The 13,190-nt window shown below is 53.7% G+C and overlaps 1 protein-coding gene across 3 annotated transcripts in view; it reads right to left on the bottom strand.

The window, feature by feature from the left end:
* The window catches only part of SH3BP4 (SH3 domain binding protein 4), an 83,778-nt gene that overhangs the window by 69,930 nt on the left and 658 nt on the right, over nt 1-13,190 (bottom strand). Inside the window, exon 1 of one of the 3 annotated variants that reach the window (XM_038574265.1) lies at nt 2,227-2,403. The exons of the other annotated variants lie outside the window; for them this stretch is intronic. The gene's annotated coding sequence lies outside the window, so the exon portion shown is untranslated. Of the gene's footprint in view, nt 1-2,226; nt 2,404-13,190 lie in introns of those variants that run through there. 3 annotated transcript variants of the gene reach the window in all.

Raw genomic sequence — 13,190 nt, 5'->3', positions numbered from 1 at the left:
TGGGGGGTGATCCTGCCCACCATTCATTCCATCAGCTGTGGCCCCGTTACGAAGGACTAGGTGGCCCTGGGTGTGGTTGCCCCCACCCCATGGAGGGAAGGCCCAGTGGGGCTTCTCCATGGGTGGCAGGAAAAGCGGAGGCACCTTCACTGATCTGGGGGGGGGGGGGATTTGGGGAGGGGGGTTCTCATATTATATTAATTCTTAGTTCAATTCATAGAGGCTAATCAGGAAGGCACCACAAAATGGGAAATATTTGAGGGCAAACTTCTTGGGTATAAAGACGTATCTCTGAACATCTACCACTCAGAGTCGTCAGGATCCATGATTCCAGATTATCTCAAACAAGAGGGCCATACGGTGCCCGATGTGGTGTACATCACGACAAATGACAGCTTCAATGGAAACAAGGGGCCCACCCTCCTGGCATTAGGGTCTCCTCCTCACCCCCATCCTCAAGCCTTGGCTCCTGCTGGTGGACTGGAATCATCCGGACGACCCACGTGGCTGTCATCTGCCCATTCCCATCTCACCAGAGACCCCACCTTGCCTGCCTGCCCATAGCATACCCCCCACACGGCTCCCTGGTCTGCTTTTCTGGTTAGCACCTGGGGGGTTTCCCTACCCCGGGGAAGACTGGGCGCCCAGCATGGGGCACAGCAGTGTAGCCCTTGATAGCCTGGACTCCAACCTGGCTTCTGCACACACAGCTCAGACAAGTCCCCTACCCACCTACCTGGTGACTTAGCTGTCCCCTGTTCCAGGAAGATGGTGAGAGTCCCTCCCCGCACGGGGTTGTAAGGGCAAAGAGTTTACAAGGCAAGGGCTGAAGCCATGGGACGGCACAGAGCAGATGTTAGGGATGTCTTAACTACTACTATTAACTAATTACTACTATTATAAGCATAACACGTCTGTGTTAAACAAGAACGCCCAGGAAAAATCTGAAGAAGAGAGGGACTACATAAACACGATTTATTAGCAAAGGGGCATTCCATAGTTTTGGGGATTTTTTTAAGATTTTATTTATTTATTCATGAGCGACACAGAGAGAGAGGCGGAGACACAGGCAGAGGGAGAAGCAGGCTCCCTGCAGGGACCCTGATGTAGGACTCGATCCCAGGACTCCAGGATCACGCCCTGAGCCAAAGGCAGACGCTCAACCGCTGACCCACCCAGGCGCCCCCATTCCACAGTTTTTTAATCCTTCTGTTCTCCGGTATAACGCTAATTTAATTAAAGAGAGTGCTCCTCCTTTCTCTGCCAGGCAATCGATGTTCACATTAGTTCCACACCAGGACTATTTGCCGTCGATGAAAATAACTTCGTTTCTGACGTCTCTGAGCATCCTTACGGTTCAAAGCAAGACACAGGAGTCAAAGATGCAGACGCGGCCCAGTTGGGACGCGGCCCAGTTGGCCCTAAGAGGGCAAATGAGATGCCGGTGTCCAACACAGGCACTGCCTGGGAGAGAAGCGCCCGGCATGTGGCAGGTGGTCAAACTGAGTCAAGCCCGTGGCGGTGCTGACCCGAGACGTGCTCACGAGCAAATGCCCTTTGCTGACACGTCCGGGGTGGAGTCATTTTCAATGATCTCAGCCCTTCCGCTCCGAAGGGCTACGTATCCACAGCTGCCAAGTGGAAGGCCCGCGTTTGCGCTGGAGTGTTCGGGGAAACCCATCGGTTAGCACCCAGGCATCAGCACCCCATAGAACTCTGGACTCCCTGGGTCTGGGGACACATTCATGAGCCTCGTGGCTTCGGTGTCCTCATGGGTAAGATGGGAACGATGCCACTGGCCCTCTGGGTTTCCACGAGGCTCAACCAGGCAAGAGGCCCCAGCGCAGTGGCTGCCTGCAGATGCTTACAGCACTAGCCTCTGGTTCTCCCCTTCTCTCCCCATTTTAAATGTACAGATGACTTGGTTTGGCCGAAGACGATGGAGGGGGCTGGGGGCGGACGGGTGGCGACACCTCCCATCCCCGCCCTCCGATTTTCACATCCAAACAGCTCTGATTTCTGGGCACCCCCTCCCGGGCCTGTCTGCAGGGCTCCCCAGAGCTGCCTATTTGCAATTCCCGGCAGTAAACTCTGAAGGCAAAGGACAACCGCAAACAACCTGACACATTCAAAGTCACACTCGCCCAGCGTCTTCCCATAGTGCCTAATTTACAGTCCTCTGCGAAGCCAGAAATCGGCACTTTTTGCCCCGCACGCCTCGTTCACCTGTTACTCCCGGCCGCCAACGCCGCTCTGCCCTCGGGGATCGCTGCCTTTCTCTCCGTGCTCCTGCTCATCAAAATAAGCCGGCTTCTTCCCAGAAAAATAATCAGGCTCCCAATTTAGCACGCGGCCAATTTCTTGACAATTCCGCTAATGACAAAAAAAGCGGCGTTTATGACATCATGTTCCAGCTCTTAGATATGTTCTTTTAACCTTGAAAAAAAGTCATGGTTTTAGTCCGAGCACGCGGAGGGCAGCTGGATGTCCTCCCGGGGCCGAGGGCTGCCCTGCAGTTCCTCCCCAGGTGGAACCGGGATTAGCCGGGTCAATGTGGGTTAAACGCAGAAATCCCGTGGATGGCCCGCAAAGCCGCCCGGTCCCCACGGCTCCTGCAGCCCGAGAAAGGGGCTGTCGGGACGGGAAGGGTGGGCTTCAGGACCTGACCAGGAGAGCCAGGGACCATCCTGCCGTGGCCTGGGTGCACAGGTCGGGGAAACCCACGCCCAAGAGGTGCTCCCATCTATCCGGGGTCCCTCTAATGTTGCTTTCACTGGAAAACCTCCCCTTTGTAATACCTTTTCCTTTCTGGAAAGGACTGCTGTGGCTCTCTTAATAATCTGACAGTTGGCTTGGTTTCTGGTGTCATTCTGTTAAACAAAGGTAACTCTGACACGGTGCAGAGTGGTCATTCAATCAGATGGTTTTACGAGACTCTCCTACTAAGTCTGGAGGGAGAGGCAGCCCTGTGGGTCACAGGGTCACGGGAGCCTGTGTGTGTGGGGGGGTGGCGGTGAGGGAGATGAAGGGTGTGAGGAGGTGTCCAGGATGAGGGGCGGGTGTCAGGGCACCTCCCTGGCCCCTTTCAAGTCATGCCTACACTTTTTTTTTTTTTTAAAGATGTTATTTATTTATTCATGAAAGACACAGATTGAGAGAGAGGCAGAGACACAGGCAGAGAGAAGCAGGCTCCTGTGCCCGATATGGGACTCGATCCCAGGACCCCGGGATCACAACCTAAGCCAAAGGCAGATGCTCAACCACTGAGCCACCCAGGCGCCCCTATGCCTACACGTCTAATTGAGTTTTTCCAGTGTCTGAAAGTTCAAAGCTGAATGAAGCCCAGAAGGACTGTTCCATCCGGCCACCTGCCCCTCGCATCCCCGGCCAGGTGCTCCCAGAGAGCAGTCACCTCCTTTGGTACCTGGCACTCACCCAACCACCTGCTGCCCCCCGCCCCCTGCGGGAGCCTGCCCAATTCTTTCATCTGTCACTCAGTGGGGCTCCTGTAGGAGCCGACCCCCCCAGCCTGACCTCTCCTCCTGTGTACTGGTGGCCGCTGGCCTAGACAGAGGCCTTGCCCAGTGGTTTCTCCACCCCCACCCCACCCCCCCCTACCCCACCTGGAATACAGCGGGCTCAGTGTAAGTGAATGAGTCCAACAGCAGCTCATCACCAGGAGAAGAGGGCCAGGGAACAGCATCCCAGAGAGTTACAAAAGGCTCAGCTCTCAGGCCCAATCTAGGGGCTCCCTGTGCCCCCCGAACTCCGTGACGTGGACCTGGCACCCGAAACCAACAACCGGAGTGAACGAGCCCTCCTCCGGCCTTCCCGGCAGCCCCCAAAGTGCTGCCTCATGTTACAACAGGTGAGCGGTGACTCATGGGCGCGGCGCTGAGTGCCAAGACCAGAGGAGGCCGCCAGGCCCCTTTGCAAAGCCACGCTCAGGAGACGGGCCAAAATATATTCCACCCACCAGTTAGCTCTCCTCTCCTGCCAGGATGAAGTCCTGTGACACCAGACCGCAGTCAGAAATCAAAATGATGGCCTCCCTGGTCCACTTTCTCCTCTTAATGAACCTGGCAGGTGTAAACCAAGTCGGGGGCGCTGCCCTGAGCTGGATCCAACAACTGCAGTCCACCTCGCCGGAGCGGATGAGAGAGGTCGCCCCACAGAGCACCGCTGACACCCAGAATGACGCGACCCCGGGGGTGCTTTACAATGACAGCTCGAGACGCTGACCGCAGGGAAGTCATCAGCCATTCGCTTCTAGGAGGGAGGGGGCCCTGAGGACCTCCCGACAGAAGCACCTCCCGTGTTCTAAGGCACACACATCCCCCCCACCCCCAACCCCGATGTGAATGTTTCTGAAGCCAGTGTCTAAGTGTACATCCTAAAACTGAGCTGCGCTCTTCCAACCCTACCCCAAAAGCTCGTGCTGCTGAACATGAAGATTTGGACGGTCAGGAATCAAGTCCCACAAACAGGGTATGGGCAAGCCCAAGACTGGTCTCCAAGTTCGCCCAGTTGTACTCAACAGATGCAAAAACTCTTCCCAAGGTCACTGTGTCTGGAGACACTTTTCTGAGTAGCGATTACACATTCATTCAACTATTAATCTGATTAGAAGTTCTTCGCAGATTCTAAGCACCATGGCGATTTAAAAAAAAAAAAAATCCATTCAAAGGAAAAACTTCAAGATGTCCACTGCAGTGCTATTTATAATTTCAGCTGTCTGAGAATAAGGACTTGTTAAATAGGGTGCATCCCCGAACCATCTGACAGTCATTTGAGGATCCAAATCTGTGTTTACTGACGTGAAAATATGTCAACAACAATTTTAGATAAAAAGCAGTGTTTAAAAAGCATGGCATCCGAAAAAAAAAAAAAAAAAAAAAAAAGCATGGCATCCGTTTGAAATATATGTATTTAAAGAACTGCTATGCGTGGTGCACATAACAAGTCCCCACTCTATGATCCTGGTTTTGCTTGGAAGTTTCTAGACTTAGGTGTGACAACACTGGCACCTTTAATCCAGAAAGTACTTGTATTGAACACGACATGCTTCTCATCCCCAGCTCACGGTCAGGCCTTGGAACGCCCAGGTTCAGTGGCCCCTGGCGACTGGCTGCTGGTCCCCTGGTCCGTGCACACTTCCGGCCAGAACCACACTCCGGCTCAGGTGTGAGGCTGGGTCACAATCGGTTGACACTAACCCTTGCATTTCCTCCTGCTTCCAGAAATTTAAGGAATGGGGGAGCTAATCCTTATTTAGACATTTACCAATACTTTATGTCACTAGTGTGCACCTGTACACGTTTCAAAGGTCAGACTGAACAGCTAAAAATATCAAAGCCCTGCACTCCTGTTTAATTCAGATGGTGAAACATCTCAGAAAACCTGTTTACTCAGTATTTAAGAAAAATCTGCGGTGCACACAAGATTCAAGAGGCCACAGTCACAACTTCCCAGGATTGGTGGGGGGACCAAAAGCCCAACACAGGAGGATGATGCAGTAAAATCCACATCTCCACGTTGACATCTCCCTGCTCCCCAGCAGGAAGCACCACCACAAAGCCGGGTCTCAAAGGAGTCCAAAAAGTGGTCCCATGTCAAAACTGAAGGTAACCAGAAGCCCAAGATTCAAACACAGACAGGTGTGTGGGATTGAGAAGCCCCAGATGTCCCCCGGGGCCACTGAGGACATCACTGCAGAAAGGAACTTCTAGGATCTCCATCTCTGGAAACTTAGATTTCACCTATTTCTGTTCCCCAGCAGTGTGGCCTGGGTACCAAGAACGATGCTAGAAGGCCAAGATCCAGGGTTAGCCACTTAATTCTTATTAAGGATTCTCCTCGAAGCACATAGGGCCTCTGGTGGTGCAAATCGGACAATTTCATCATTGACTGATTGAAAGGGCCATTTACAGAAGGCTCCCGCACATGCCTGACACCGCGGGAAAGCCCAATAGATGCATCAAACCACAGAAAAATCTCCATGTGAAAAGCTGGGTATGAGCATCTCAAGGGTCTGCGTGCACACGTCCCCAAATAGCACCTGACAGATTAGCATCTCAGTGTCCAAATGACCTGAAACTCAATTTCTCAAGCTCTTAAACTATTTATAAATAAAACACTGAGGGGTGCCTGGGTGCCTCAATGGTTGAGCATCTGCCTTTGGCTCAGGGCGTGATCCCGGGGTCCCGGGATCGAGTCCCACATCGGACTCTCTGCAGGGAGCCTGCTTCTCCCTCTGCCTGTGTCTCTGCCCGTCTCTGTGTCTCTCGTGAATAAATAAATAATAAAATATTTAAAAATAAAATGAAATAAGATAAATAAATAACAATGCCAAGTGAAGGAACTGACTAGGCTCCCTCCCAGAGAAAACGGACTCCTGGCGGCCCCTCCCCTCCTTCCCCAGGACTGGCTGTGCCACATGCTGCTGTTGGGGTCACCAGCACCCCAGAACAGAGACCATTCCTCGCACATCTGTCTCTGTGACCAACAGACACTCTCCCTCAAATCACAGGGGGTTCTAATAAGCTAAATACGTGCACTACAAAAGCTCCAAGGAGCTCATTTTTGACGTAGGGCCGGTGTCCCGTCTCCTGTGACATCACCCAGAGTTGGCGTCCTCTGACAAAGGCCTGAGATGTGAGCAACGTGGGAAATTCTGGGCTCCTCGTCCAGCACCACGGAGGTAAAACATTCCCCCAGCTGCCTACCAGCACAAAACCAGGACTCAGGAATAGGGCTTTCCTCCTGTACACGTCCTGAACACTGATTTCCGAAATTGTAAAGGGGAAAAAAAAAAATCCCAATTTCCACCAGGGGTATCTGGGACGGGGGAGAAAGAGTGAGACCAGCCCAGAGGAGACAACCCTGTTTACAACTACCACCAGCCTCACCACCGTTGCCTGAGTGATTCTGGTCTTAGGCCCTGGGCCCGGCCCTCTATGTGAATTATTTATATGTGTTATATCAGCTCCAATAGTTTTTTTTTTTTTTTCCAATAGTTATTTCCAGCGAAATTTCAACACGGTGCCAGTAAGTTCCATTCACACACAAAGGACACACGCAAATATCTGATACTCCTCAAGGCTACGATTCTGGGGGCAACAAAAAATATCTGAAAGTTGGTGCATCTTTTAAAAACGTTCCGCTTACTACTTTTGTATCCAGAACCCGTTAAAAATTCAAATCCTTTCAAAGCGCGCAGCGGCGTAAAAAGGGTAAACAGGTGGGGTGAGCCTAGCTGAATGAAACGTTAAATGTCAGAGTGACGGGGAGTGCCACTTGACAGCATTTGTGAGTAAGCTGATTACTATTCACAGGCCAGAATTCTTAAAAGCCAGAAATTACTTGTCACATATTGTGCGTCTTGAACTGTTAAGACGTCTAAGAAGAGACTGTTCATGCTGTCTCCGAATGGTCACACGACACGCTCACCTTGGGCAGCCCCGGTCGCCACCTGTCCATTCGCTCATCCATGGGACGTGCTGTCTGGCACGGAGGATGTGGCCATCAGTAGAAAGTAACCGGCGCCCAGCAGCGCCCAGCAGCGCCCAGCAGCGCCCGGCCTCGGGGGACAGCGGACATGCAGGAAGCAGCGGTCAGCTCCCGGCCTCAGGGGGCGCAGGAAAGGTTTCGGAAGAAGGGGCCTGAACTGGGTCTTAGGGACCAAGTTGTCCCCCCAGCCACAGAGCCTGAAAAGGCATTTGGGCAAGTCTTTTAACCTGTTCTTCCCCATGACGACCACCCACATCCGTCCCCTTCCCTCACAGGAACTGGGGCCACTCACGCACTCACTGCCCTGCCCCGCTGTGGGCTGGCCCCCCGCATCCCGGGCCCTCCGACCCCGCCCCGGGTCCCTCCTGTCTCAACACCATCAAATGACAACCCTATTTCTTTCACCACTAACGTTTTTCTCAGTGGTCCATCTCCATGGTCTCTTTTTTTCTAGAAGCTTCCAACCACCCCAATCACACGGTTCTGACAAGCCATGCCCAGTGGGCCACCCGTGTCTTCCCGCCGTTGCTTCTTTGATCAACCCCACAACTGTCCTGTCTGCGTGGGGCTCCCAACCCCCTTCCTCTACACCCCTACCTTCTCCTGCCTGCTTCAGGAGAAGCACCCCAAATTTTCCCTCCTCCGGCTGCTTCTTCACTCCTCCTCTTTGGCCTGGCCTTCCCGCTCCAACTTCATGAGGTGAGCCAGAAGCGTGCTCCCAGGGCCCCCGGTTCACGCCCAGGTCTCCAGACAGCTCTTCCACACCCATGGGCTCAACCCTAAGGAAAGGAGGCCCAAATCGGCCCACTGAAAGGGTTCTCGATCCTCCTCTGATCAGCAAGGGGGATCCTGCGTGTGAACAACCCCAGGGACACCCGGATCCTGCCTATGAACGACCCCAGGGACGCCTCCTTAAATTCTGCACCCCAGGGGCCTGGCATCCGTCTTCCTAGTGTCAGACCTGCTAAGGAGGCTGGCTCAGACATTGAAGGACACTCCCTGCCCCCCTGGCCACATGCTTGCTGCCTCCCAAGGAGCTCTCACATTTTAAAATAATTTTCCTGCTAATTGTAACAGAAAATAATCAGATTATGTGTGCAAGCGAGCTCAGACTTACAAAGCCCTTAACCAGCATGTTTCTCCTTCCTTCACTTGGGTGGTCCCGGGGAGCTCCTCTAGACCCTGGCTCTGTGCTTCAACCTCGGAGATCAGCTCATCAAACCCACGCAAGGAGCAATCTCTCCAAGGACAGAGCTCCAGGCTTCATCCTGAACCCCTTCTTCCACCAAGACCCTTCTCTGTTCTAGACCAGCAAGGGCAACTGAGGCAGTACAAGTGTGCTGCACACCACGCCTGGACAGAAAGGCCAATGGAGCAAGGTCTCCAACTGGCAACTGGCAAGATCTGGGCGTCTGCCTGCCTTCCCAACAACCTAGCCCTAAAAACCTTCCCTGGCTCCTCAGGGGAAAGTTGAAACTCATAGGGCTGACCGTGTCTAGTCCCAAACCACATCTCCCGTTTCCTGCCTACAGATTCCTCACCTCCGCGTCGAGCAACCCCGGATACATCTTAGAACGCGGATTCTCAAGGGGAGTTTTTAGAAAGTGTCCATGTCTGGGCCCCAGCCTCAGAGATTTGCACTCCACTGAGGATCACGCTGGCAAAGGTGGATTTAAAAAAAAAAAATCTCCCCAGGTGATTTCAACATGTAGTATGTGCCGAAGGTGGCCAAATCAGGGCACCCAATGACACCCGACCCTCTCCCCACCCAGCTGCCGGGCAGACACGGTACCCACAGACGCCGGGCGACCGACTGGCCTATTCCGTAAGGAGGCCGGCTGGTGGCCTCAGGGCCACGAAAGGTGACCTGCAGGCAGCTCTCCCCGCTCATCGGTGGTTCAACACTCAGTGCTGCTGCCCGCACCAGCCCTGGGAGCTTCAAGTAGGCCTCAGTGGGGAGGTTTACGCGGGACCTCCGAAACCAGCAGGTGCCACGGTTAAGGTCCGTGTTCGTTCCCTCCGAGCGGGTTTACCAGCAGATCACAGGTGCAGGGGGCCCCTACGCTGAGAAGCCAGGGAAGGACCCTGTATTCCCTCCAGGCCTGGGGCCAGACCAGGCTTCCGTGTTCCCACGGATGGGGCAGGGTTTCCCTCAGTCCCACAGACCGGGGAAGGAGGGAGAGGGAGAGAGGAGATGATGAATCACAAGAATCTGGAACCACAAAAGTCCTTCCACAGGAAGTATTCTTTTCAATTTGCTCAGAAGAGTGAGGCTAACAGGAACCAACGGGAAGTTTCTCCCGAGACTGAGCTTTTAATGAGCAGATAAGAATAATCTCATGAGTGTGTCATTTATTTGACTGTGAAGTGGAAGGTTGGAATCCTTATCTTACGCTTACTTGAGAGGCTTCCCGTAATCTTTCTCTTATTCTGGTGACCTCAGCTGCCCGGACAGACTTCCCAGCAGCTCCTGCAGGACTGAGCCCAACTGCAAAACCTCAAGGCTTCCCAAGGTACCAACCTTCACCCGGCAGACAGGGCGAGGACACAGACCCCCCGGGGAGTGAAGGTGCAGACCTTACCCGGGCTTTCAAGACTTCGTGGCCTTCGGAGTACCAGTTCTGAAACCACGGAAGGGAGGCAGGCAGCTGCTCCTCTCGTGCACCCGTCTTCATGCCACCCAAAAGCAGCAGCGCCTCCAGCTAGAGCACACTGGGCGATGCGAGCAGGAGCTCTGGGCTCAGGCAGGTGCAGGTTCGATTCCCCGCTCTAGCGCTGCCTGGGCCGCTGTGCTGGGGGACTACTCACCTTCCCATAGCTTCCCTGGATAAAGGCCCCCCTCGTGGTGTTTGTGAGGATCTTCAAGCGTGCACGCCAGGCCTGCTGCTTTGGAAGCCCTCAGCAAATGATACCCCTTTCTACCCCAAAGACACCCCAAAATCTCAACTCAAATTAGGTGAACTCGGTACACCACTCTACTTCCTGAAGTCCTACTGGCTTACTGATGGTTCGGTCTGGGCAGGCACAGGTCACCTGGCGGACAGGGCGGGGGCTGGTGCACTCCATGGAGTCAGCCCTCCCTCCTTGAGACCTTGAGACACACCGCCCACCCCTTTATTTCTAAAATACCTTCTGCATTCTCCGGCCTTCGGAGGGCTGAATACTGACATCCTTTCCCTTAAGACGCTTGGCCAGATGGCATCAGGTGCTGTTATGTAACACACGGATGCCCCCAGGGCCCACTGAAAAGCAGGCTCAGGCTTCCTGAGAGATCCTGAATAAGGAACAGGATTGTTCCCTGGGTGTTTGGGGACTTGTGAATTATTTTTCTGTCACTCCTCCAGAGGGGGAACAGCGGAATGTGGGGCCTCCATTGTGCCAACAGCTGGGAAGGCAGGCGGCCCGGAGCACGGGGCTGAGTGTAAACAGTGGATGGATGGCCCTGGGCTCCCCTCCTGGCCAGGAGCAAAGCTGGCCCGCGCACTCTGGGTGAAGTCTGCGTAAGCTGTTTGGTGACCCTTCCCAGTTCCAGGGCGTCAGGCAAAGGCCTCAGGACAAAGAAGTCCTAGTGCCCATCTCCAGAGCCTTCGAAAATATCCCAGAGGCCTGCCTCCAATTCTCAGAAGAGAAATCTCAACACGGTCCAATTCAGGTGCTGAATTTGAAAATAACAAAGCGAAGGAAAACCCACATGGCTGGCCCAAGGCCCACTAGCTAAAATAGCAGCTTCTACTCTGACAAAACAAGGCTGATACCTCCACCAGGGAGCATAGAGGTCTGCCTGGAGCCAGGGATGAGGTCAGCAGGGGTCGAACTTCGCGGCTCTTAACCTTGTTTTGGGCCAAGGAGCTGAGGGAAGCCAGGTGGCCTCCTCCCACAAGCAACGGGCTGGGATTGGAAGATTTAAATGCGGGCGTGGCCTCCCAGGACCCAAGGGTATAAACCCCATTCACATTTGCATTCCTTATCATCAGAAGAGAAACCATTAGAATAAAGAGAAAAGTCTATTCATGCAACCGCAGGAAAGTACTTCCAGGCTGCCGGGTAACCAGAAGTCAAGTTAGCAAACAACAGCAAAGGAGAAAATCCAGGAAGACTCCCTCTTCCTCCCTCCACCGAGAAAATTAAGAGCATAATGCTAACTGGCAGAGAGCCCAGTTAAGGACACTTAGCAGCAACTTGTCCAGCCCCCTTTCTGGGTCCTTCTGGAAATCCCCCTGTGTTCTGAGCTGTGATCAGCCACTAGACCTTGGGCAGATCAAAGTGCTGGTGAGAGCAACGATAAAAAAAAATGAAACTATCAAATGACAAACTGGAGCCCTGCAGACCTGCTACCGGGAGACTCTTCCACCAGGGTTTCTTCACCAGGGGAACAAAAGGCACCGTGTGCGCCTCTCCCCACGGCCGCCGTGCATACCTGAGGTCAATAAATAGTGTGAGTCCCTAGTAATTGTTTTTAAAGGCCGCAGAGTGTGGTGCCCGAGTTCTAGAACAACAGGAAAAAAAATAAAGCGCACAGAAGCTTCTCAGGCACCGCAGATCTGAGCTGCTCATTGTTCATTTAGTAAACAAGTGAGCCCTAAGACAAATCCCTCGGAAGCCAGGTTTGTTCACTTTCTGAGTCCTCCCAGAACTAACTGTTCCCTCGAGGATCGGCATGGCCTTGGCATTCCGCAGATGGACCAGCATCGGGCCTGGGCAACAGTGGGACCTGCCCTCACGTCAGAGTCCCCTTCCCCTCTCCACGACCGCCTGCAGGCAGAGAGCAGAGGGGGAGGCCCATGGGGGGCTGTGGTCTGTCCCTCCAGGCCTCCCCCCACCCCTCCCGCCGCCCTGTTTACTGGACGGAACGCACAGAGCAGGGAACCAGGAACGTTCCTCAGGCTTCGCTGGACATTCCTGGAGTCTGTTTCCTGGTCAGGACGGCCAGGTAGGAGGTAGACTGTTTAATATGATGACGACAACAACGTGGAACAGCAAAATGCTCCCCAAGCCCCTTAAAGTACAGTCGCTGTCCATCCGAGAATGTCAAAACGCTTCACAAACCACCCATTAATGTTTATGGCGGCCCGAGAAGCAGATTGAGAATCATTACCTTCATTTTTACGAGGCAAGGAACGAAAACCACAGGGGAAGGTGGAGAGGCACCAGGCCAGTGCAGTCTCACCCCATGTTCTGGGCGGACTGCTCCCTTCTCTGGGCATCTCAGCCCCACAGAAAGGGGACCGACCGGTGGCCCGCTGACAAGGGAGCCAGGCCAATAAAGCCAAAAACTCCGGTGTCCAGAGACCACCACGCTTGGAAGGGCGGGGAGGGGAGAGTCGCACAAAGGGATTGCTTTGATTTCTTCCGCAAGAGAGGCTGCAGTTGTGACCTACTCATTCAATCTGCGAGACTGTGACCCCAAGAATGTAAATATTAAAGGTCGGTTGGTAAGGGGGGGGGGGGTCATGCACGGTTTCTGCTTTGCTGCTTCTCTCTCGCGCTCTGTTACCACGCTTTCTACCCAAAGCATACACTGCTTTTGTGATCAAAAGTTATTGGAACTTATGGCTGATAAAGGGCGCGGTGCAAATCTGCTGCACTAACTTGCCAAGAAGGAGCATGCATAGGATCCAGCCCAGCGTCCCTTCCCACTGCTCGCGGATGGGGAGGCTCCGCCGGCCTGAGCGCCCCGGAGG

The sequence above is a fragment of the Canis lupus genome, chromosome 25, assembly GCF_011100685.1.
Source record: "Canis lupus familiaris isolate Mischka breed German Shepherd chromosome 25, alternate assembly UU_Cfam_GSD_1.0, whole genome shotgun sequence".
Lineage (NCBI taxonomy): Eukaryota > Metazoa > Chordata > Mammalia > Carnivora > Canidae > Canis > Canis lupus.
This window is presented reverse-complemented; position numbering and strand designations above follow the sequence as displayed.